The 25,511-nt window shown below is 42.0% G+C and overlaps 1 protein-coding gene across 1 annotated transcript in view; it reads right to left on the bottom strand.

Moving 5' to 3' along the window:
* The window catches only part of Slc14a2 (solute carrier family 14 member 2), a 427,138-nt gene that overhangs the window by 168,852 nt on the left and 232,775 nt on the right, over positions 1 to 25,511 (bottom strand). The window contains exon 3 of the mRNA XM_034518114.2: positions 8,870 to 8,935. The gene's annotated coding sequence lies outside the window, so the exon portion shown is untranslated. The remainder of the gene's footprint in view (positions 1 to 8,869; positions 8,936 to 25,511) is intronic.

The raw sequence follows: 25,511 nt of genomic DNA, 5'->3' as shown, positions 1-25,511 counted from the left end.
CTCCTGTTTCCCTACTGCTCAACCCCAGCTTGGCATGAACCTGTCTGGGAACAGAGCATGCTCAGTGGGGCTGAGAGATCTCTTGATTGGTAAAGTGTGTACCTTCCAAACATGAACACACAAGTTTGATGTCAAGCACCCACCTGAAAGGCTGGGTGTGGAGATGTGTGCTTAGAGTCATAGTGTTGAGGCTCGCTGAGGTACACTGGCCCCACAACCTAGACTCTTCAGCAAGCTCCATGTCAGTGAGAGACCTTACCTTAGAAAGCAAAGTAGATGATAGCTGAGGAATGACATTCCAGGCTAACTTCTATCCTCCACATGCCTGTGCACATACACACTTACACACGGACACACAGAAACATGCACACACATAAAGAACACCAGCACAAATAAGATGAGGTGAAAACATGATAGTTCTAGTCTCCATGTTCTGTTTCGGGACACTTAATGAACACATCTGCTAGAGACCAGGGCCATTCCTGTATCAGGGCAAAGCTGGGATTTGAGGCTGTAGAGCATTTTACAGCTACCCAGAACATCAGAGGCAGCCTACTGCTCCTTGGGGTAAATCTGAATATAGGCCAAGTGGCTGGGGTGGTGGTGGTTGTTTCCATAGAGGATAATCTTTCTCACACACTGTATTCTTTCTCTCCCTGCCTCCTCTTAAAAACATAAGTAGCCAAGTAGTATCAATTTATTTGCTACTTCTTATAATTACATTATCCATGATTAACTCACTGGAGTCTAATTGCACTGTAGAGTTATTTGTAGGAAAGCTCCATCACTGGGCGCGGTGGGACACTTGCGAGCACAGCCTTAACTCTGTTGGATGCACCGTGCTCAGTTAATGTACTTGGAAAGGGACAAGGGAAGAGGATGAGAAATGGCGGCTCTCCCTCCCCCCTGTCTTGCTGAGCTGCAAAGTCCTCCCACATTTATTATTTCATTTGGTGCTAACACTAGCTGTATGAGGCGGCATGGTTATCGTTATCATTTCTGGTCCACACGCTGGGGAGTGGAACCAGGTCAAATCATAACTCAGTGCCCTAGATGGAATGAAAACTCATATAGACATCCTGCTGGTCTCTTTCTCCCACTGATCTCTAGGGATATTGATCCATGATTTTAGTTGAGATCATTTTTTTTTTGACTCCTTTGGCTTCATGAAGAATGGAGTTGTGTTGTGATAAGCTGAGAGTATTGTAAGTGGGAAGAGGTAGTAAACACATGTAGCTTACTGAACACTGTAGCTCAGTTAGGCAGTGCACTATGGCTGTTTTTAATGGCTAGAGTTGTGTCAACTGTGTGTTCCTAGCACGGGGGGATGGGGGGGGATCACCACATAGCTTATTGCCAGTCTAGGAAAAAAGCAAAACTCAAGGTGTGTTTTCCACTGAATGTGTTTTACATTTAAATCTCTGTAAATCCAAAGCCTTAAATATTTTTCCAAGCTGTCTATCCTGTTGCCTGGCAGGTTCTTGCTCCTTTCTGCCTTCTCATTTCCCTAGGGGAAAGACGCTGGTGGTCCTAACTTCTCCTTTCCTTTCCCTTTTCTTGAATCATTTGCTATATTAAACATGCAATGGTGAATTTGTTTTTACTTTTAATTAAACAAATAAAACACTACCCTTGTAATTGAATTCTTTTCTTGTTCTCTATGAGTCTATTTTACCTTATTTCTGAAAAACATTTCCCAGAACTTGTTTGCAATATTCTGTGCTTTTATGCTTTCATTATGCATGTCTGAAATACATTCAGTCATATTGTTTTATGTTTTACATATAAGTGTAAGTGTTGTATTAAAATGTCTATCTATCTATCTATCTATCTATCTATCTATCTATCTATCTATCTATCTATCCATCTATCCATCTATCTATCATCTATTCTTTTTAGTGATGGAGATGAAATCTAGGACCTTATACATGTTAAGCAAATGCTCTACCAGTGGCCTGCCCCTCCTCACCACCATACAGTTTGATTTTAAAACTCAGTTTAGATTTTTTATTTTATGTACAGTGGTGTTTTGACTTAACTATGTCTGTGTGGGGGTGTTCGATCCCCTGGAACAGGAGTTACAGACAGTTGTGAGCTGCCATGTGGGTGCTGGGATTTGAACCTGGTGCTCTAGAAGAGCAGCTAGTGCTCTTAACTGCTGAGCCATCTCTACAGTCTCAGTTTAGATTTTTTATTGGATATTTTCTTTATTTACATTCTAAATGTTATCCCCTTTCCAGATCTCCCCTCCGGAAACCCCCTATCCCATCCCCCCCCATGAGTGTGCCCCCCCCACTCCCGCCTTTCTGCTCTGGCGTTTCCCTACAATGGGGCATCAAACTCCCTCAGGCCCAAGGGCTACTCCTCCCACTGATGTCCAACAAGGCCATCCTCTGCCACATATGCGGCCAGAGCCATGGGTCCCTCCATGTGTATTCTTTGGTTGGTGGTCCAGATCCCGGGAGCTCCAGGGGGGTCTGGGCGGCTGACACTGTTGCTCCTCCCAAATTTTTAAAGACCATCTTTCCAAACATGTGTGTGTGTGTGTGTGTGTGTGTGTGTGTAGCTCATGAATGTTCGTTTTTGTGGTCTCCATGCATTCCCCATTGTCCTGTCAACGAACATGTAGGCTGTCTCAGCTGTTGTTATTACAAACATCATTTTGCATTTCACAATATCTAGGGTAGATATTGTGGCATAAACTTAGTTTGTGTTAGGGCATGCAACTTCTCAGTTCTAGGAGTTATTAAAAAACAATCTGAAGTCTCTTCAGGGTGACAATATCTTCTTGACATCATCAAACTTTTAGATTCTGATGATGTGATAGGTGTAAAATGGCCCCACTTTGCTTTAACTGGCATTTCATCGATAGATATCATCGATGGATGACAAAGCAGGGCACCTTAGGCAGCTCCTCCAAACCCATCACCTGTCCTTTAGTGTTGCCCACGATGTCTATGGCTCTACAGAAAACTTAAACTGTGACATCATCTGATCTGTCCTTTCCTTTTGTACTTGTTTTGAATATTAAGGAATTTTTCCCTGATGACCTGGCATAAAAAATACTTTCCTGAATTTTATTATAATATTTTAAAACTTAAAAAGCCCTAGCTTTTCATCTTCCTGGAATTTACTTGCAGTATTTATCATTTTTATATTTGTGATGTTGGGAGTTCTAATGTTGACTTCCAACATTAAAATATGCTTTTTTGGGGACACTGGGGATCAAATATCCCATACCTTTACTGCTTAGTTATAATCGTCAAATTTCCAAACATACATGCATCATTTTCTTCCTGGACTTTCTGGTTCTTTCCAGTGGCCTCTGTATCCCCTACCTCTATCATACTTTTAGGTCATCTATTTTGATCCCTGTGACCATTTTTGAGTGTTATTGACCGTTTTAACTTTCATATGTGTGTTGCTTACTCTTTTAATAAACTGCTCCTTTCTGCCAGTCTGCAGACTTCTCTGCTGTCCCCTTCATTCCAATGGTAACCTGCCATAAAGTCTAGGTACTAGCCTTGACTCTGTTGTCAAATGCCTATCTAGTCTTGGCTGAACCACCTGACTACTTAGGCTTTATTTTCTTAACTGCCCTATACCTGCCTGGAGTGGTTTCTGAGCTTATCAAGTGAGATAAATGCGTGAGAGTGCTCTTGTGAGCTCAAAATCACAAGTCAAACCTAGAAAGGGCTAACCACCATAACCTCAGCATGAACAGTGACAAATGCACAGCTCAGACCATCTCCTCTTCGGTCTTCTCTGCTCTCCCTGATGCTCCTTTCTCCCAAACTCCCAGCCCTGCTATGCAAAGCTGTTTTCTCTTTGGGCTTTATCTTATTAATGGGCTAGAGGCAGCTAACATGCACAGAACCGGGGTGCTGGGTCAGACTCTATGTGTCGTCAGGCACTCATACTCTGAGAGTCTAAATTTATTCATCTGAACAAAGAACATGATACCCAATCGCACCCATCAGTGCCATGAAATTCAAAAGGAAATGTAAGTAGAGGTTCTTGGTAAAATGGGAGGCTCTGTGGGAATAACAGGTACCCTGAGTGGTTTTACTGACATGTGCATGTGTGAAATGTCCTGAGTTACCTGTGTCACTTGAATCAAAGTATGTGGTAGAATCAAACTCACTTTCTTAGCAGGCATTGTTGGCCCAGTGTAATGTTTACATACTGTTTTAGAAGATGTAGGAACTCTCTCTTTAAATTAATAATAATAATAATAATAATAATGATAATAATAATAATAGTTGTTATTAAGGTAGGATTTCACTATGTAGATCAGGCTGACCTTGAGCTACGCACATAGACAGTTGTAGCACCTGGCTGGAAGTTTGTTCTTTTCTTTCTTTTTCTGTTTGTATGTGTATATGGTATGAATGTGATGTGTGTGTGTGTGTGTGTGTGTGTGTGTGTGTGTGTTTATGTAGTACGTGATGGTCTCATTTTCCACTCTCTTTTAAGTCAAGATCTCTGTTGTTTCTTCCACTTCACAGTGCACTGCAGGCTAGCTGGTCTGTGAGCTTCCACGTGGCTCTGCTGTCCACTGAGCCACTGGGATTACAGATGTGGATCTGGCTTTATGTGAATTCTGAACATAGGTCATCAGGCTTGAGTGGCAAGCACTTTTATCCACTGAGCCATCTCTCTGGCCTCTGGAAGTCTCTTTGATAAGTATCATTTCCTGACTTTGAGGTCCGGATGTGTGCGAAAGTAGAGGTGGGTGAGTGGTCCATGAAGTTTGTTTGGAAAGACAAGCAGAGCTACCTGTTTGCAGATACTCAGCACTGACCTGAGGGAGTGAGAACCCTGTGGGTGCAAGGGTGGAAACAAATCAGTCTTTGTCTCTCCTTGCTGAGTGCAGACTCCATTCAGTTAAAATGAGCCCCGAGGTCAGCCCTGAGATAATGTGAGAGTACCTCCCCTGGAGTGAGCATATGGCTCTGCCCTACATCTTTCTGACCCTTGCATCTCTCACTCCTGTGCCAGGATCAGCCTTGGACTTGGGCCAAATGACATTCATGGGCCAGATGATACAACGCCATAGCCTGCTCCTTAATCTATTAATAATACAGAATGTCCTTTCCTTGGTAATTAAGTTCTTGCCGTTAGTTCTATTGAAACAGAATTTCTCATCAGTGCTCCACCCCTTCCCTGGCTGACCTTGCTTTCAACTCAATTGAGAAGTTGTTGGGTCCCTAAGTTCCCATCATGACTGCCTACCCTGCCTGTGCCAATAGACACTTCTCTGTGGTAGTTTAGACAGAGCCCTGGCTTTCTGACTTAGCTTTGGATCTTAGTCCAATAATTCATCATCTGTGTTTTTAATAATAGAGCCAACACCATTGATCTTCTTCTATTCCTCTGTTGTCCTTGCCCACGCTTGCTTGACTTTTCATGCAGTATTAGTGAAATTCTACTCTCCTTCCAAATCTTGTCTTGTCTAACCTTAAAATATAAATGAAATGCAGGGTTCTTTCCCTACTGATTTCTAAGCTTTACTTCTAGGACCACTCTGTGCTTTCTTTCCAACTGTTTTATTCCAAATAGACTATGGCCAAATCTTTTTTCTTTTCACATGAGAACATGAAGCTTAGGAATGGGATTTATGGGCACAGCTTGCTTGAATCCTTCTGCTTGGATAAGGGACACCATTGCCCTAGCACTTGCAAGTTGTTCTCAGAAGAGAAGGGATTGGTATACCCGTCCTTAACAGTTCCGATCACATCTTGTGACTGCTTGATGTGATAAGAGCAGAGCAATGGGGGAAAACAGCTTAAAGATCCAGCCATTCTTGAGAATCCCAAGTCAGAAATTTATATGTGATGGGTGGAGGCTTTGTGACACATCTGGAGGCCCCTTTTCCTTGGGAGCATTCTTGCTTCCTTACCTTCCCATCCCCTGCAAAAGCTTGTTAGGAGAGCATATCTTTAACATAAACGCTTCCATTTCAGAGACTGATTCCAAAGGACCCCAGCTTGCAACAGGAGTCCACAAATATTTCTTTCTTGTTTTTGGCCAAGACATGATTAACTTATCATGCTTTTTTTCTTCGCCTTGAAATAGACAAATTAGTGCCTGCCTCCATGCAAAGATGTGCATGTCTGCATCCCCATCAACCTGTGAGTACTGTGTCTTAGGAGCCAAACGGATTGAAACCTTAGATCTAGTCTAGTCACGTGAGGCCTGCCAAGCAGAAGATTGTTTCTGGTTATAGTTGGAAATAGGATTAGAGAATGATCAAGAAAAATGGAAAATTATCAAATTCAGAGATGGAGAAAGAGGTCAAAAGCCAGGGAGCACAGGCAGCTCTTAAAAACTGAAAAGCCAACATAAATGGGTTGTTCTCAGAGTTTACAAAATGGAACCCAGCCTTGCAAGTATCTTGTTTTTAACCAGTGAGAACTATATCAGACTTCTGAACTACAGTACAGCACTATAAAGTTGCTTTAAGTCTCTGAGACTGTGGTAACTTGTTACTTTAGTAACAGAAAACTAATGTAGTCCTTCATGAATCTTTTTTAAAAAGATTTATTTATTATGTGTACAGTGTTTTGCCTGTGTATATGCCTGCAGGCCAGAAGAGGACATCAGATCTCATTACAGATGGTTGTGAGCCACAATGTGGTTGCTGGGAATTGAACTCAGGACCTCTGAAAGAGCAGTCAGTGCTCTTAACCTCCAAGTTATTTCTTCAGCTCTCAAGAATCTTCTTAACACCTGTTTTTTTTATGACCTTGGACATGCCTGCACTTTCATTTTCTCATTTATAAAATTTAAAAAAACATTGGGTCACATGCCGTAAAGCTCCTTATATGTTAACATTGATCCCAAGCATAGTGACTAATGGATTTTGTCTTTTTATTTTTTATTAGTGGATTTAAAGTTAAATTTTAAAAATTTAATTCTGAGACTAAATTATTAAACACTATAGATACCAAGACTAAACATATCATGTCTTGACTGTAGAGAAAATGAAGTCAGTCATTATTTAAGATGATGATGATGATGAAGAATCTGTGTGTGTATATATGTGTGTGTGTGTGTGTGTGTGTGTGTGTGTGTGTGTGCATGTATCTGTGTGCATGTGTGTAAGGGCATGCCATGGTACATTTGTGTAGTTCAGAAGTCAGAGGTCAAAGGAACAGTTATGGGTCAGTTCTTTCTTTCCTCCATGGATTTGGGCATATCAGACTCAGGTCACTAGGCTTTTACAGCAAGAGATTGTACCCACAAACCCATCTTGGCAGCCCTTAGTCACCATTTGTAGTATCTTAAAAAGTGTTCCTAGACTGAATTCGTCAAGAAAACCAGGGCACTATAAGGGGGTGACATAGAGATTCATTGGGTTTTTTTTTTTAGCTTCCTAGTAGAGGTAACCACTACAGTTGCCACTTCTTTAACTGCTCTGTGTTAACCATAAAATAATAATGGCAATAGCACAGCGATAGTGGTGATCATTCTCTATGCTGATCTGCCAGGGTCTGATTTTGAAATTCTTTTAACCCCTTCTTTTTTTCCTCCCTCCCTCCCTCCCTCCCTCCCTCCCTCCCTCCCTCCCTCCCTTCCCTTCCCTTCCTTTTCCTTCCTTCCTTCCTTCCTTCCTTCCTTCCTGTCTTGTTAAAATACTAAAATAGGTAAATTTTAATCCATTATATGTATTTGTTACTAAAAATTAAAATCACAAGATTTTCTTTTATTACAGATTTCTAAAAACCACAAAATGTAACGATCCACTCTAATTATTATTACCTTCTAACAACACTGCTCCTAAATCCATTTTCAACCTTTCAAGTTGTTTATTTCATTTCAGACTTGAAGCTTCTAAAACATATTCAGGGGACTCTGGCACTTCTTTGTGCCAAATCAATACATAAAGATACAATGAAGTCATCCAATGCATCCAAACTATACATGTCCCTTAAAGATTGCTGGTGACAGGTTTGGAAGAGATTCTCCAGCACGAAAAGTAATGAAAGAGAAACATATCTCTGAGCATACATATATACACACATATACACACACATATATATAATTCAAAATTATTGTTGCAATCTAATTTCTTAGAGTAGCTTTCCTATCTACTGTATGACATTGGTATCTTGAGTGTTATCTGTTATAACATCTATTGTCCTGTGGCTCCCCATGGAAAGAGATCTACTAGTATTTGATATCATGCCTAAGATCCTGACATCTTGATGACTGCTACCTACCTTTCTCATTGATACCTGCTTCTCTGTCCTAAGAGGCTACTTTTTCTCTCTGTGTTGATGTAGAGTGGCTGGTGTGGTTATCAATCAATTAATAAATTTTTGCTTGGCATTACAGTAATTTTCATTAGTGACCTTAAGACAACATTAACAGTGGTGTAGATGCCTTTCTAAATCTGAGCCAGGAGTCTACTCATACATGAATCATGGAAGCTGATGGAGATTATTATCTAATCATATAGATTATTATCTATTCATTTAGATCATTAAAGCTGATGGAACTCTATCTTCTGCCTTATGAATCCCTCTCATTTTTCAAACTTTCAATTTTTTTTCTGCAGTGCCAGATCCTCTCATTTATTTTTGACATATAAATAGAAACTCTTCCTCCAGGATTCAACAGAGATGGTGGTGGTATGGTTATGCTAGCTTGTATCTTTTAGAAAGAAAATCGAGTGGAAAAGACAGAAGCTCAAGGGGGAAGCCTTCTCACAGAACCCACTTCTTTCAGGTCCGTTTTAGTTCTCAGGGAGCCCCAGTGATCTCAGAGAGCAAAAACCCATTTTAATTTTTCATTATACTATTGCTATTTACAACAGCTGTTTTAGATGCCATAACCTCAGCAACAAATTTTAGCACACACTCACAGTTTCCTTGGTCCTGGTGGTCTTGATAACTTCTGTTTATATGACTTCAAGTGGTAAGAAATAGCCCTGAAAAGATACCAGATGTTAGAAACACTGAGGCATCTAAGTTGCTTTCTTTATTTAATGATATCTATGATACCTTTGAAAATTATAAATGATAATTTTATTTAGAGAAAACACAGAGAGATTGAAGAACAGGATCTATACATAAAATACTCATGGAACATTTAGATCTTTAATGTGTGTATACATAGACATACTGTCTTTAGTTTGAAAACAGGGGTCATACTATACACATGACTTTATAGTAATACTTTTTCAATTTGAATTGACATTATAGATAACTTTTAGCAATAAACAGACCACAATTGGCAGACAGCATCTCAGATGGCTTTCAGGGGTTACTGTCAAGACAAGCCTCGTTAAAGTCAAAACAAACAGGATAGGGAGAAAGTGTCGAGATTGAGATGAAGTGACAGAAACTGACTCTGTCTCTTGTCTAGCTCACCTTCCCTTGCTCTCTGGCTTCTTTGTGGTAATAGAGCCATTTTATGAACTTTCCTATAGAAATGCTCACAGAGCAAGCAACTGAAGGAGATGCCTGATCCACAGTCTACAAATGAAGGAGTCCTGGCAAAAACTTCTCTAGTAAACTTCAAAGTGCTTCCTTTCCTAGTCCTGCAACGGGAAAACCATGGTTCCAGAAAACATCTGCACTGCAATTTTGTGAGAGATTCATGTCAGAGCACATAGGAAAGCAATATCTTTGATTTGGTGAAGTAACTATTATTATTGTTGTTTTAAGCTATTTTTTTTTAGGATAATGCAGCCATGCATAGTATAGTACACACAGTATAGTACACACTAATACTTCAGCTGTATTACAGTTCACATCATATTTTGTTGCTGCATATTTTGCTCTTTTACTTCTTTTTCTATTATGAAAGAATGCTGCAATGATTAGCATTGTAGCATAGTTCAAAATATAATTTGGGGTTATTTTCAACCATCCTTTTAAAGCTGTGTCTCCATATAACTCAGTTAAAAATCTAAATTAAAAAAAAAAACCTGAGAATGAAAAAAAACTAAGTTTGATTCTTGAAAATTACTAGTTATTTTGAGGTTAAGCACTACTCAAAATAACATTGTTTTGAAGCCAGTCTGATGAGTTCAGGCACCCTAAAACCACTCGACTTAGACTTATCTTGAGTGAACACTGATGTTCTGACAGTGGGGTGATGCTCACTGTTTCCAGGAGCTTTGGAAGGGAGAGCAACAACACTGAATGGGAAGCAAATACATCAGGCTATTTTGAAAATATTCAGCCTATTTAAATTACCTAAGACGTTGTCAATAAATTCAGATTTTGTGGTACCAAGCTGGATGGGCTGAATTCAATGGTTATTCTTTTGGAAGCATTTCCTATACACAGATAACAGCACCATTTCTGAACCACAGTGACTCATTGTTGGGGACAAATGCATATTTTAATGAATGCTATATATTTTAACAGATTCCAAACCCTGTGGTTGGTTGAAGCTAAGGGTGCAATTTTAGGATCTGAATAAGCAAATAAATGAGGAAGAAAATGTGTGTTAATTGCAGTAATTTGTGATACTTTCAAATTCTTAATTAAGAAATAAAATAGGATCATTAGCCATGACCACTGTAGATGGCATACATAGTTCACCATTATAACCAGATGCAAGACCCAAAGTCCTTGCCATAAATGAAATAACAGAGGGAGGTCACTGGCACATTATGGCCACAGAAAGGGAGGCAAGAGAGCCACACAGAATGTCCAGACGTTGTAAGTGTCATTTTCCTTGGCCCAGGAATTGCATTGTTCTGAAACCATTGCTTCTGAGCTTGGAGGCCTGCCTCTTCCTCCTATTCTCTGGAATAGATTCTTCCTTCAAGCTCCATAAAACACCTCTGAGCCTAGCCAGCAGCTGTGTTAGCAACTCCACTGATCTCACTACCTTTCTTTCCCCTCCCTGCTGCAGGCAGTGTGGGGACTTGGACTCGGGTCTTTGCCTGCCTCATTTTCATGGTGATCTAGTATTTTTAACAAAGGAGGGAAGAAAATAAGGACATTGCTTCTGATTAGAGCAATTCTTATTTGTGCTGCATTTTAAATTTTAAGCATTAGCTTTTCAATATATCATACAATTTGTCATTAAAAAACTCATTTCTAGGATAAGTGAGTACCCAGACATTAACTGGGATTGTTACCAGTAAATCAGAGTGACTGAGAAATTTCCAGATAAGTTCCTAGGGTAGAGGTTGGGTGAGGGTAGGCGCAGATTTTCAGATATGTAAGAGAAAGCTGTTTGGTGATATGAGGATAATATATGTCTGGGAGGAGGGAGACTGATGACTCCAGCTACGGCCAGAGATGAAGAGAGCCGATCATCATGTTTCTGTAGGCAAGCCATGTATCTCCTTGTCCTTTTCTCTCCTGAGATGCTGTGCATCTTAGTGTGGATGCCCAGGTAGGTGTGGACACGCCTTGAAGGCAGGGACAGGCAGGGGTGGATAGTCACTGGCAGTCAGCTCAGCAATGAGCAGTGTGTTAGTAGAAATGATTTGAGGAACTCTGAATGACTCAAGACAAAGGAATAAAGAAAGGAATTCACCCGTGGGTGATTTCTAAAAGGACCAGTGCAGTGTGGAATTAGATGTTTGAATATTCTGAGCAGAACCTAAGGGAAGCCAGAAGCCAAAATCTACCTTTTAGGCCTCTGTTATTTGCCTTTAGTGAAGCCATGAGAGCCATCTGAGATATACTTCTCACATTCAGGGGATTGAGATGACACAGATTCCTCTAGTCAAAGGCTCTTTCTTTTAGAAAAAGGAAACCAGAGTGAATCTTGGACTCTGGTAGCTGTATTGACTAAAGATCTTCCTTTCTAGGGGAGGCTACCCAACCCTCCCACTCCTGAATTTAAAACCCCAAAGAATTCACAAGGAATGAAATAAGTTCTCCTGTTTTGCACTATCCCCTTTCTTGAATAATCCTTGTTTAATGCCTGCATCTGGACACAGTTCTGGCCACCTGTGGGCTTTTGGGGCACTGCTGTGTGTGATGTGAATGTTATCACCGTTATTTACTGAAATGGGGGTACAAAGGGACTGGTTTTTTTTGTCTTTAATTTTCTAAAAATGTACACTAAAGAGGAAAGAAGCCTTGCCAATTTTAGAAGCAAGCCAAGTGGAAACAAATTAAAAACATATGCATAAAAACCAAGGCTAGAGATTAGATTAGGGTTTCACAAAACCCAGCACATAAAGTGCTCCTATAGAATTTACTGATCCTAGAAGTTCCTGGGTATCAGACACAGTTACTTAGCCCAGGGAGAGCAGGGTGCTAAGAAGATCTAACAAAGGTGGATGAAGTAGCTGGAAATGTGTGAGCTATGAGAAGATCCTGGGAGGTAGTGCCCATCCCATGAAGAACCAGGAACATTCTTTGTTAAAGTTTTTTTAAAGAAAGTCCTTTAATACAAGCTTGTCTCTGCTCTTACATCTGATAAATATTTGTTTGCTTTTGTACACCTTCATTTTGTTTATCAAATATTTCCAGACCATCACCTCTTTCCCCAGTACAGCCGTAGGTGCTGGAGATTCAGGGGTGGACAGTTAGAGAATGCACAGCTGTATAGAAGGAACATCTACTTTGAATACAGCTGTGTTCAGCTAGCCCTGTCCACTTCCTTTGAATTCATTTGAAAAAACCAAGGAAAATGTGAACCAGAAATACAGAACCCACCTTTATGGAGGAAGGTCTGCCAAAAGCAATGCATTTGCAACGATAGCCAGTAGGTGCGGGAAGATCTGCCAAAGACCTCAAACAAAGTGGGCAGAGCCCAGAGTTTGTGAAGGAGGGCAAAAGCAAAAAAAAAAAAAAAAAAAAAAAAAAAAAAAAAAAAAAAAAAGGCTTTGTGAGAACAATTGATCTAAAGTGAGGGACACTCTGCAAAAGCAGTCCTAGACCTTGTTAAGAGGCAGAGATATGGGATTTCAAATAAACAGACAATCTGTAGGTTCAGCATCTAAATATGCCTATTGGAGAAGAAAGACAGAGGAGAAAATGTACATAATAATCAGTCTTGCAACCATCGATCTCCTCTTTTCTTAGAGTAAGATATAAAGATGAAGTTAACCTGTACACATGAAATAGCTACAACCCCACATGTGATAGGTAGTATCATTGTAAACAAATCAGACTGTGTTTGGGTACTATTATGAGTCCTTCCTCCCCTAAAGCTTGCTGCAAAATGGATGGGTAAAAGGGAGTTGTCCCAGCCAACTATTAGCTGGGATTTTTAAAGAAACCTATCAGAATAATATTATAAAGATATTATAATAGGGGAATTGATAATCAGAGAAAAAGCATAGGCAAAGAACACACCCCGACCAAATCATGTTGACATCAGGAAAAAGGAAACCAGGTATGCTAAGAAAATTACCATAAAACCAACAAACACGTCAACACAACAGACTTTAATCAAGAAAATAGTTTTAAAAAAGAAATCTGTAAGGACAAGAAGGTGGAAGAGGAGGAGCAAGAGAAGAGGAAGAGACAGGGAGAGAGAGAGAGAGAGAGAGAGAGAGAGAGAGAGAGAGAGAGAGAGAATGTACAAGCATGAGCGAGTTAGCCCAAAGAAGAAATGGCGGGAATCAAAGTCATCTCCAAATTAGAGACCCATTTTAGGTGGCAAAAACCCAAAGAATATAGGAAGTCACACCAAATGTTTTAAAAGGATAAGGAATGAACAAGTATATAAAAGACAGAGCAGGTGTGTGTGTGTGTGTGTGTGTGTGTGTGTGTGTGCACAAAAAACAGAAAAGAAGACATATCTGGAAGAACATGATAACAAAAGGTCTCCAGGAAAAGAAAACTGCTGAAATCTGAATGCCACACAAAGCAGAGAGTAGCAGACCACAGATCACAGACTGTGTCAGGAAGTCTTTATGCAGTCATATCAACCCTGAAGGCAACGGTGTCTTCCATCCAGATGACCAAATTTGACACGAAGTAAAATAAACCATGCTAAACTCTTCTTTCTAAATGGGCACTATGGTCTGGCACACAGTGAGAACTTCTGGCGAACTGTGTGGAAACTTCACCTGTCAATAAAAATGCTGTTGGCCTATTAGCTTAGGCAGGAAATAGGAAAGTGGAAGCTCTGGCACAAAGAGAGGAATTCTGGGATAGAAACGAGCGCAGGAAGATTCTCCCCAGATACAGAGGAAGACAGTCACATGAAACTTAGGACCAGGTAACTGGCACTCATAGAATAAAACTCTACAGGATATTAAGTTATGGGCTAGTTTGGAAACAGGCCCAAGATATTGGCCTAGGCATTTATTCATATATAAGAAGTCTCAGCATTGTTGTTTCAGGGAACTTGGGCATGGATGGAAAGCCTGCTGTTACACCATCATCAAAACTCCACACATACAAAACTTCACCATTGAGAATTAGGCAAGACAAAGATTATACATGTTCAAACTATTGTTCAAGTACAGCTCCAACACCCAGACCCAGAAAGATGCTCCTGCCTGAACCTTGTTCTGAGTCCATTAGAGGCAAAACTTCAGCCACTGGTAGAACGTGGGGAAACGATTGAAAGGCTTGGGTGAGATCTTAATAAATTCAGTGCTGAATTGAGTTAAGGAGTTGCAGAAACGGTGGTTAGAGGAAACCGTGAAGATATTAATGAACTGTGACGCTTTTTAAAATGCTAACACAGTTCAGGTGTGAGGAGAGAGAAGATAGACAATAGTCACAGGCTGAGTTCAGGGCATGACCTACAGGGACACTCTCAGCATTATGAATGTTTGTGACCAAAAATATAACAGCAAATTTTATTATGCTGAGGGGCAGTGCATAGAAATACAAAGAACAGACATGCAAATATTAGAAGTCTGAAATATGGGGCTGGAGAGATGGCTCACGGTTAAGAGCACTGACTGATCTTCCAGGGGTCCTGAGTTCAATTCCCAGCAACCACATGGTGGCTCACAACCATCTGTAATGGGATCTGAGGACAGAGACAGTGTACTCACATAAATAAATAAATAAATCTTTTTTTTTTTTTTAAAAAGAAGTCTGAAAGAAACTAAAACAGGTTTTTTGAACTTTGCTAGAAGACTATCTTTAGTTTTCAAGTCCCTGTATTTGTACAAACAGCTCTAAGAAAATCTGACAGTCTTTCCTCTCCTCTTCATTCTCTTGGTCCAGACACCCTCAGTTCAAGTCTATGGATCTAAATCATCTGGGCCAGCCCTTTTCCAGTCTTTTCTCTGTTCTTATAGCCTCAGAGACACTCTTCAGATCAGAGGCTCTGTTTTGCACTCCTTGGGCACATGATGCTTCCTTTCTCTGAATATTTTTTAATTTCCTTTGGTGGTAGGTAAACATAACCTTTGAGACTTCATAACATCTTCTCTCAGAAGCCTTCTCTGTCTCTCACTGCACCAGGCAGAGGACACAAATAGTGTATACAGTTTTGCGACTATAGTTGTTTAGGATGCAGTCAACCGGGTCTCTGTAGGCAAGTAGATACCACAGCCTGCCAGCAGTTCCTCATTATTCTTCTTTAAAATAAATTAAAAAAAAATCAGTCTCTGTGTATGTGTTGTATGCAAAGGCATGAATTCCACAGTGCATGTGTGGAGGTCAGAGGAAGCTCCGTGGAGTTGTCCTTTTCTATCTATCTTTGCATGGATTCCAGGGATGGAATGTAGGTTGTCGGGGCTGTGTAACAAACACTTTCACACATGTGTCCCCCTTGCTCGTCCTCCATTCTCCTTTTACTTTATTGTAGAAAATATTGGAAATAAATACAAATACCATAGACCAGAATTAACCTGACTCAGGGACTATACTACTCAATGGGCATCTATACGTTAGAATTGATGTACCAAATGTAAAGTTTCATATTAAATGTATGCATTTATCCAGTACCCCAATAAAGAAAAACCCATGGCAGAATTAGAACTAGAAAAATATTTAGCTTATTATCTATAAACGCATCTATAAACCCGGTTATTCTTTATTTCCTCTGCAGCCACCCGATTCTCCTTCCTATACCCCGAGTTCATTTTTTGCCAAGTACTTAATCATGGTCTCATCCTCCTTGCTTATTCAAGAACCCATCCCTACCTCCATCTACTTACCTGTTGGCCCAGCCAGCCCCTTTATTTCAGGGTCCCCTAAAGGCTTTCTTTGTCTTCGCAATCAATTCCTTCATTTAATATTAAGGATTTCTGCAGCCTGGATATTTCTAAAAATGATTGCTATCTCTGCCTTGCAATATTTCATCCACACTGACCATCCCTCCAAGTACAGCGGGCACACGTGCTGCCTCAATGGTTTTTCTGACCTCTACCTTAATGAGCTTCCTCTCCTTCTCCCCTTTCCCCAGTCCACTTCTAGATGCAGGATAGGAAAAAGTCCATCTGTGCTCAGGTCTTACTCCAAGCTCTGCTGATATTATTGATTCCTCAACCTGCATCTCTTTTTCCACCCATGGAGGGAGTTGTACTATTTTGTACATGTTTTTGTTTTACTAGACAAAGAGGAGGCTTTCAGGTTTTTATCTCATGATTTTTTTTTCTGCATCTTCCTTGATCTTGCAAGGGACAGAGAATGTGGAAGCTTCTTACGAGCTACGTATACTTTCTAAAAACACAGAGAAAATCACTGTGGTCCTTGGCGTTGAGTAGAATGGCAGCTCACCTGAATCTGAAGCCTTAAACTGCCTTCATCACTGCCCGCTTCTTTACCTGGTTAGAGTGACCCAATTTCTAACTGTCATTTTCTAATTATTCACCTACCCTAATTAAACACATACTTGTTGCTCAGTATTTTCAAGTCTCCTTGCTTCCATTGTCTCAGCAGGTTCCTACATGATACTGTGCTACGTGCAGTGTGGGGATTCTCGAGTCACTTTACAAGTGGGGAAACACAGTCCAGAGTCTAAGACCACATGGCGTGACACTGACACGTGCAAGGTCAGATACCCCCATCCAGCTCTTCTTCTGGTCTAATACGCCTTTTATCAGAGCAAACTGTGACTGTCTCAGAGTTTCCAGAACTTCTCTCTGAAACATGAATATATGTTTTTAAAGCATTGATTTTTGCTCAAATTTCTCTTCATTTTGCTTTGATTTCTCCTTCCTGGCAACGAGATTGCCTTCTTCCCTGATGGTAAGCATTCGTTTTCTTTGCTGAATGATGGCCCCACTCGTTCCCCGTTGGTTCCTTTTGCCTGCATTTCCACTTAGCCCTGCCGCCCCCTGGAGAACCATTCTGGCTTAATGCCTCCTGCATCCTTTCAAATTGTTCTTGTTCCTCAGTGCTGGTTTCCTGCAGGGCTGCCCTTCTCAGCTAATGAAGAGTCTCCAACTGAAGGCACTGCTCTCGACAGTCCCGCATCCTGCTGGGAGTGGGAGGTGGAGGTTGGTGGCAAAAGGGGTGACAGCTTTCCCTGTCTTGATATTTTTAAAGGCAAGCAGGAGGCTCTGGTGACACAGCTCTGGTAAGTCCTGGGACTCTCTGGCACCTGGTTTTGTGATAAGTGAGCCTACCCCTCACACTTCACACTCCATCTTCAGAAGGACTACTTTCTGTTCCCTCTGGGAGGAGGTATTCACAGAAGGCCTCCTGTTGTTCAACAGTATCACTCTGTAATTTATGTGCAGGAGTGGGTGGGGCAGCAGTAACATTTCTACCCCACTCTCAATAATAGCAACTTTATATTCTGTATTTTGGAAGAAGCTCTCAACACAATAGGTCTTTAAATGAAATGCCTCTTTACCTGTGTCAGCCTCGATAGTGGATTTCTACTATTTAGGTCCCACTAACTGAAAGGGACCAGGTAACAGGTAACCTAGTCTAGCATAGAACTCACCTCTCTGGTTACTGCAATGGCCCAACATCTGAGCATGCGACTAACAGTCAATTCTTTCATAGCTTCAAATGGATCTGGACAGAGGAAGCCAGATGTCAGGGTATGAGGCCATAGGGGCTGAAACGAAATTCTCAATGATAGGGGATGGGTAGTGTCAAACCCTCCATCTCTGGTTACCATCATTTACCCCTTAGCTTTATGAACCTTGTCCACAGAGCCTATGAATCACCTTTTAATACTTAAGCCAGTTTGCTTTGTTAATTGCAATCAAGACAGGCCTGGCTAACAGAATCCCTTCTTGGCTGTGACTTTTTCCATCCCACACCCCAGTTACCCTTGCATTATTTCCTAACAGCTCCAGGTCATACATCTACACAGATGCACCATGGGTAAATTAGTACCTGTCTGCTATGAACACTGAAAATTCCACCCACATGGACTCTGTCCTGTCATCACTAGGTAAGGCATAACATGTATGTCCTTATATGAGTCAGGGTTCTGCAAGAGCAGAGTCTCTGTCTACTTTGTGCACTGATGTGTGCCTCTGTCTAGCTGAGTTTGAGGACACAATGGGCATGGGATAAATATCTGGTAAGTGGAAGAATCAGTGAATTCAGACCTTCATTCATTTTCAGAGCTGTGTAGGGAACTGGGCCATATTTTTTACTCAGACTTTCAAGTCTTTGCCCACTGAACCTCTAGTTTCTTTCCTCTTTTCTTTTCTTTTCTTTTCTTTTCTTTTCTTTTCTTTTCTTTTCTTTTCTTTTCTTTCTTTTCAAGTCTTTGCCCACTGAACCTCTAGTTTCTTTCCTCTTTTCTTTTCTTTTCTTTTCCTTCTTCTTCTTCTTCTTCTTCTTCTTCTTCTTCTTCTTCTTCTTCTTCTTCTTCTTCTTCTTCTTCTTCTTCTTCTTCTTCTTCTAGAACCCCACTCTACTTGTTTTGTTTAGTCTTTCTCTCACAATTGTACTGATTCAAAGAGGCTCTTGGGCAGATAGGATATCATATGCCTGTAACTAGCTCTGAGCTCCTAAGAAGAAAGAGGCAGGGACACTGTAAAACTAAGGAAAGCCTGGACAATTTAGGCATTAGCTCAGAGTAAAACAAATAAAATAAAGGGTAAGGATGGAGCTGGGGGTTGGGGGGTCGGGATGCATGTCTGGCATTTGAGAGACTCTGAGTTTAATCTTTAGTACTCCTTAAACCTCATAAAACAAATACACTCCACAAACACTGCATGGGGGAGAGAGGGGGAGATAGGGAGAGAGAGAGAGACAGAGAGACACAGAGAGACACACAGAGAGAGACAGAGAGGGGGGGGGAGTGGAGATAGCTTTCTGGTGTGTACCAGAAAATAAGATAACCTCATGGAGTCTATTTTTTTTTCCCATGAGACTCGCTGAGAGTCACACGGGGAGCGGGATTCGAACTTGGAAAGTTGGGCACAGTCTGCCCTCTGGTGGGCGCCACCACAGGCTCGCTCATGGAGTCTATTTTTACATCGATTGGCATGGCTATTCTTTCCATTGTGGAATGCATTTTCTCTGCATCCCACAGTCCCATGTTTTGAATTCAAGCCTCCATGCTCAGCTCAGATGGACCTCATTTTCTGTTCTCATTCAAAATAAATCTTAAACGAATCTGTTGAACCTTCCTTCCTTCATGTAAAAGCTCAAACGTGTCCATGTGCTAGCCATTCCCTAATGGTACCAAGGCTTCACAGATATAGCTATTTATCTGTCTTTCTTTGCCTATCATCTCACCCCTTTCTCTTCCATCCATTATTACATCTTCCTTCCAACCAGATCTAGGACAGTCTCCTTACCCAGCTGCTGTCCAGTGCACAGAATAAGACTTCAATAATGGAAAGCCGACAGCTTTGATCTGACTGGAATGGCACAGGGAATCCCGCTGCAACGCTTATCTTTCAAATGGGAATATTACTACAGACCTACAGGCATATGGCTGACAAAATTATGTACGCTTAGCTCCCAGCACATAAAGTACTCAAGAGCAAATGGCCGTTACTATTGTTAGCATGTTTGAGGTACTAGGAAAACCAGGAAGACATTATTCTTTATATTTCCCACCCAGTGGAAGTCTCTAATATTTACAACTTGACAGCAATCTCCACCTCATATTTAGCAATGTGACTCCTCCACATTTGTCCCAGCTCTTTCATCTCGGTAGTCAGTCAGTAGCTCCTTTCTACATTTGTTTTTTTTGCCACAGCAGCTGTACCTGTAGGAAACTATTTCTTGAACCATGGCGTATTCAGCTCATCCACCCCGAGAGCTCAGTATTCCAGTCAGGCCTCGTGGTTTTTAAAGTAGGGATCTACGGAAAGAAGAGAAACGGGTGGATGGAGAAATGGAGGGCGTGAGGGAAGAAGAAAAGAACAGAGGAAAGAAAGAAGGAGAATCAGGAAAGATGCCAGGCTCCGGTTTGGGTTTCTGTCTTTTTTTTTTTTTTTTTTTTTTTTTTTTTTTTTTTTTTTTTTTTTTTTTTTTTTGCCATGAGAGGCAAGAGAAGGAAAAGAGGTTTTGTTGTGGATTTCCAGCCTTGTGGTGCACTTCCGGCCTTGCTTTGGACTCACAGCCTTGCCTTGGACTTCCGGCCTTGTGGTGGACTTCCGGTTATGTCTGTTTGCTGCCTTGCTCTGAATACTAGAGAGATGAGCTATAACTGCTAGCAAAGATTTTATAGGTGGATAGCTGAAAATACGTGTGTGTGCTGAGCTCTGTGCAGGGGACATAGAGCACCCCGGATGTAAATATTACTCATTGTGCTAACAGGCCTGCTGTCGTCATGCAACAGCATTGGCTGGCTGAGCAGCCATTGATGTGGCTACGTGGATTTGGGGGCTCTCCTTGATTTTTCCCCTGACTCTGTGACTGATAGTGGAAGTTAGGCCTTTTTGCTGAACCCCCCAAACCCTGCATGGAATTCTGCTTAGGACAGAGGTTGTGTTGCCTTCTCCTTTCCCTTTGTTTTTGCTTTTGCGCGTCTCTGAGCTCCCTCCGCTTATCTTGCTGCATTGTTGTGCTTCTCTTCCTCTGGTTCCTGTGCCAGTGCCTCTCTGTCTTTTTTTTTTTACCATTCCCCCAGCTATCTGTCCATTGTCTGTTTTTGTTTGTCCCTCACTCTGACAGTCAGCTGTTCCCAGCTGCTCTCTCCCCTCTTGCCCCCTCCCTGAGTACATTTTGGCTCTCCCCTCCCACCCCTTCTCACTGCCATGATGCTGCTGCGGTGAGGGGGTAGGGTGGGGGGGGCAATCTATCTGTTAGAGACAGGCTCCGCCAACCTCAACCACCTCTCTCCCGCTGCTGGCAATTATCTGGAGGTTGGCACAGGGCCCGGAAACTGCTGCTTGCACCGCCCTGCGGCTCAGGGTCTGCTCCTCCATGCCAGCCCCTGCAGAGGATCACTTGGTGCCATGCCCAGGATGTGACAACCTGCAAAGGTCACACACACACTCCAGACAAGATGGACTGCTCTGCAAGTGGAATTGACATCAGGCAGATTTTTGCACAAGACCCTCCACATTTTCCAGCAGTTCTTAGAGGCGAATAAAGAACAACAGAATCCCAGAAATTACACACAGCACGGCACTCCCACACCCTCCTTGACACTCGCCGTATATTTCAGGCTTTAATTTATTTTTTAGAAGATAGATTTTGACCTTATTTGAAATATTATAGGGGATTTGTCTATAAGACATCCTCAGAGGTTGCTAGCATGCCTGATCCCAGGTATGGAGCTGACCACAGCTCCAAAGAGTGGTGAGTATTTCAATTCTGTAGGTAAAGCCATAGTTACAGCCTGGCATTCTCCTCTCCTCTCTCTGCAGCAGATGGGACTTGAAGAAGAGCAGTGTGTTGGTTATTTACTGCAAGCCTTCCATGAAGGATACTTCAAGTCCAGAGAGGCCAAGTCACCTTCAGACAGCCAGATTTGTAGCAAACACTCGCCCAGGGTTTAAGTTATTGATGTGCCTACTGTGTTCATATTCCAATGTACCCTGCTTGATAGGTGCAGTGGAGTCACAATCCTTTAACAAGGGAGAGAACAAGCTTCCCGGAATGCAAATGCCTATGTCCAGATCACTCAGCTACTAGTTGTGGGAGTTCTGATATTTCATTTATTTAATAAAATGCCCTTTTAACCAGCCAACTAACATTGCAAAGCATCCTGGCAGCTGGAGATACTAGGAGAATAATTCTTTGGTGCTGACTTGAGCCTTTTCAGGTGTTCTGAGCATGGACAATCTTTCCATAAATATTGAATTTGCAAGGTCCTTCCTTCAGGTGTTCTATTAGGATCAAGGAGCCTCTGCCTGGGGCCTTCTGTGTGTGCTTGGCTCATTACATGGCAGGTTAGCTCAAATTTTCTGCTCATTCAATGCTATATCCTACAGTCTGTCATTTGGAGACCCCCATGTCCACAGAACTCTGTTGCTAGCTTACCACAGCCCATTGGCAATTTACCTCTGACCACTGCGGTACTGCCTTCCCAAACACTGGGAAAACCTTAACTGCCAAAGGAAATGTGTACATACAAGAGATGATCAGGCAATTAGATAATCTTACAAACCTGACTATAACCAAATCGGGTTCACTGCTGGGTCAAATGTAAAGATGCGATAGTATGGCCTTGATCGTCTCCCTGCGGCTCTTAGTCAATAGTGACTGCTGCCATTTATTGAGCCTCCATGATGAACCCAACACTGTGTTACTGGCTTCCTTTACATCACCGCCCCTCATGCTCATGATCACCCCAGGAGGCAGTGTGTCTGTTTCCTTGAAAGGTTGAGAATACAAGGTCACACAGCGCAGGCCTGCTCCTCAGCAGGCTGCCAAGCTTTGCCTTCATTTATCTGAATCACAGGGAACACAGATAAGAGGTAGTGAAGGGACTGCCGTGTCATACGGTGAGGTTTTATTCTATGCAGCTCAGGGGCAGCAGAGCCATCCCATAAGTGATAGCCGACGGGACTCTGTATTTGGGGTTGGCCCTGTCTTTATACTTCCTGAGCCCCCAAAGGCATGCTGTATCAAAGCAAATTATAAAAACAGGTGTTTATCAGCTCTCCACAAGGGAGACCAGGGCGGAAAGTGTGTTCAGTAGGTTTTAAGAGGGGGAGGAATCACCATAATGATGTCAATGACAGCAACAGACACAGTGTCTTGAGCGGATGCAGGTGATAAGCAGTTAGCTGAGAGAGGCCTTCATTCACTTTTCACAGAGACCCGCCAATGAGTCGTGATCCCCAGTTTTGCCTTTTCTCTTTCAATTTTGAGCAAGTTAAATTGCGGAAGACGTTAAAACAACAAAACAAAAGAGGAATCAAACCTCTGCCAGCTGACTCACATTTTAGGGGCGGAACTGGGATTCAGACATCATCTACCTGCTGCCAAAGCCTTCCCCACCACAAGCCTCTCGAGGGCTCTATTCTTTAAGTGTATTTTTAGTTGGAGAGGAGATGCTTTCCTGCTAAATAATTAAAGCTTCAGAATTGTCCTGGTACTTAAAAGGCTACATTTCAATTATTTGAAACAGTCGCTGAGGCAGAACAGTCTCCCAAGTACATTCTGTGTTGGCAACATTTCAAGTCGTATATCCTAGAGCCTTCAGACTCTAGTGGACAATATATACTTCTGCCTTGGCAGCCGTTCGAGGGGGGCCCTAAAGCTGGAGGATTTATGGGCCTGTAAGGTGGTATACAAATCCCTTGCCTGCTTGGAATGCAGAACTCTGGCCCCTGATCTCTCCATGGAAACCAGGGCTTGGCTCCAGCCCTTCAGCCAGCTCTTAAAGTCTGTGCCTTTGGTACTGAAGTTTTATTTCCCCTTTCCGTGCCATCACGAGGGACACTGAAGAAGAAATTCTCTTATAGCTCAACTGACTCCAGATTTATGGAGAAGTGTGGAAATATTTGCCCTCCGTCTGGAACTGTTGAAGTGGGAAAAAGAAATGTTTTCTACAGACTTGAAAACAGAAACATTGATTTGTTTTGTTTGGGGTTTGCCATTCTTTTAATGATAACTTGATGTTTTCTGGGGACTCTTTTGGGGTGGGTTTCTTGTAGGAAGACTGACAGCTGGAAAAATGTGATGTTCTTTTCTTACACCTCCCACCCCACCCTCTGTGTTCCACCTCCCCCATCTCTCCCTTTTTAATTCCAAACTGTGGGGATGGAGAGCCCCATTTCACCTGAGACTTCTTCAGGAAGAAAAGCAGTCTAGTATTAATTCACAGTAATTATGAAGTTGACAGGTCGCAATCTCCTCAATGCTTTCAGCCAAAATGTGGGATTACTCTCTAATGGTGTAACTTCAAGGCACCTGGGAGATAAATACGTCCAGTTGAATTTGAAGCCGCTGGTAGCCCCCTCATGCCACATCACACAGGTATTGATGGGTTATGCTGGTGGGAGTGGCTCTGACTGTATCTGTTCATTTTAATATAGGGCTCTTGATTTCCAAAGCCAAATTTATTCTTAACATTTTGATCTCGAGAGTTTACATGAGGCTTCCTAGCAGATTTGAAGGATACTTCCCAGAGCTTTGGCCTATAAATTAGATGAGACTCTAATAGAAGGAGATCAATTAGTCTGACATTACTCAAGGATGGCTCAGAATGAGGCTCCTAGCAGGGGAGGGAGAGAGACAAATGCAATTCTCATTAATGAATCGCACAATTACACTCAGCCTAGGAGGTTCCTGGAGATGACCTACTATTTGTGTTCATCTTTACCTGGTCCAATGGCCCTCAGCGAGACACAGTGACAATAATTCTTTGCCCCCTGCAGGTTCTTCCAACACAATAAAAACTTTAACACACTAAAATTGACCTCTGCCCATCTGTTTAGCTGTCAAGAGGCACTGTGACCTACTGGCATCAGTTACAGGAATGGAAGGTTTCAGAAAGTAGAGACTGAAGTGAATGAAACCAAAGAGTGGTATTGGAGCTGGAGAGATTGCTCAGCCATTAGGAGTACTTGCTGCTCTTGTAAAAGGCCTGGGTTTAATTCCCAGCATGCACATAATGGTTCACAGCTGTCTGTAAATCCAGTCCCAGGGATCTGATGCCCCCTTCTGGCCTCTGTGTGTACCAGGCATACATATGGTGCAGAGACACACATGCAGGCATAACATCTATACACATAAAATAAAATAAGAACTTTACAAGTGATATGTAGAATGTTATTGGTATTTTCTTTATTTAGTGCAATCTTTATTGTTGGCCTGGATAATCTGTAATGAGGGATTTCATGAGGACAGCATAAGGGCTCAGATACCTTGAGAGAGATGGCTAAGGGCCACAGGAAGAAGACATTGATGCAAGGGAGGCTGAAGCTGCCTTCAATGGTACAGACCTTCAGGTTTTGTCTAGGTTCTCCCCATTGAGCTTCTCTGGGATGGCCAGCTATGCCTTTAATTTACATTCGTAGACTTTTTAGGAGTAGGAGTGTTTCTGAGTCTTGATCAAAGTAATACGTGTAAGTAATCTAGCTTCTAAGAAGTCTTCTAGCTTCTAAATCTAGCCCTTAGAGGTTGGAGTGGGAAAAGGCTTCCAAGGCCCTGTTTCTGTGAATGTTTTCTGAGAAGCCTGTCACCAGGTGTGTGGCAGGGTTGCATAACAGAACGTAATGGGCATGGTCTTGTCCTCCCTGTATGGTCAGTCCATACATCCTCTATGGCATAGGTCAGGGCCAATGG

This window comes from Arvicanthis niloticus, chromosome 14 (assembly GCF_011762505.2).
Source record: "Arvicanthis niloticus isolate mArvNil1 chromosome 14, mArvNil1.pat.X, whole genome shotgun sequence".
In the NCBI taxonomy this organism is placed as follows: Eukaryota; Metazoa; Chordata; class Mammalia; order Rodentia; family Muridae; genus Arvicanthis; species Arvicanthis niloticus.
This window is presented reverse-complemented; position numbering and strand designations above follow the sequence as displayed.